The following is a 1,353-nucleotide window of genomic DNA, read 5'->3' as shown; positions in this document are numbered from 1 at the left end:
CCAGAGATGAGGGCTGGAAGGACGGACTCAAGATGTGAAGCTCACAGTCATGAGTGCAGTTAGAGAAATAACTACATTAAGAACTATTATAGCAATGTCAGTGAGTGAGGGATGTAGAAAGCCTGTCTTGAATACAGGCAAGGGCTGGAGAGGGAAGATATGGGACATTACTGATAGGAAGGTTGCACGAGATGAATCCGGGTGTTCTGTTTATGACTGAAACCCGACTACAATTAGGTTTGTAATCACGCTGTTTAAATAAAGAAATGGTTAAAAAAAATTTAGACAAAACCGAATTTATCAACAAACCCAAATCTAGTGTGCATGTGAAAGTAAGAAAATGAACAGCCATGTCAAGCAAATAACTTTCATTTTAAAATGAAAAAGAAAAAAGAAAACTCAGAAATCCAGGTTTCTTCAGATTGAGATAGACTTAGTCTGTAAAATTGTCAAATTGTCAAATTTCAAACTTAATCTTGCTCCAAATCTCCAAGCCCCATAAATAAGCCAATACGTGGCTTGCCTACAGCCTCTTCTGGTGTTCAAATAAGCTCCAATGACACTGTGAAAGAATGCAACCCACTTTAAACAAAACAAAACAAACAAAAATGTCCCCTGTTCTCTAATGAGGCCCTGTCAGTCGGTGGAGACTAATACTAGCTGGTCTCGATAGGCCCTTTGGTAGCCATGGCAAAACACTAGGAACTGGGCCGGGCGGCCATTGCACAAGGTGGAGGACTCCGCAAAAAGATCCGGCTGGGTCTTCGAAGCGAGTCCCACGGCCAGAGGCGCGGAGGTGGGCCACGTGCAGGGGCGGGACAGTGTGTGCTGCGGCACCTGAGTGTGCTCTGCGCCGGAGGGGGCTGAAATCAGGGGCCGGAGGCCACGTGACTCGAGCGGCGTGCGGAGGTGGGAGGTGAGCGGGGCGGGGCGGCGTGCAGGGGGCGGGGCTGTATGCTCGGGCGGGGCGGGGTGGCGTGCCTAGGGCTAGGTGGGAAAGTGTTTAGGGGCGTGGCTATATGCCGGGGATGGAACGGGGAGGTGTTTAGGGGCGGGGCTGTATGCTGGGAAGGGGCGGGGCTGTTGTCGGGGGCGGAGCGGAGAGGGATGTTAGGGGCGGGGCGGAGAGGCTTTAGGGCGGGGCTTATGTCGATGCGGGCGTGGCTTTGTGGCGGGGAGGGGAGGGGCATCGTGCCAGAGGCGGGGCTTAGAGGCGTTTGGGGGCGGGTGGTCATGCGCCGGGCGTGGCCTCGCCGGAGGATGGCTTGTGTAGGTGGGCGTGGCTTGTTCCGGGGCGGGGCAGGGGCTCGTCGACGTGGCAGCCTCGGGCGCATGCGCGGCGGCCATCTTGGA

Source organism: Suncus etruscus, chromosome 4 (assembly GCF_024139225.1).
Source record: "Suncus etruscus isolate mSunEtr1 chromosome 4, mSunEtr1.pri.cur, whole genome shotgun sequence".
Classification (NCBI taxonomy): Eukaryota; Metazoa; Chordata; class Mammalia; order Eulipotyphla; family Soricidae; genus Suncus; species Suncus etruscus.
The sequence above is the reverse complement of the archived record's forward strand: the minus strand, read 5'-3'. Positions refer to the sequence as shown.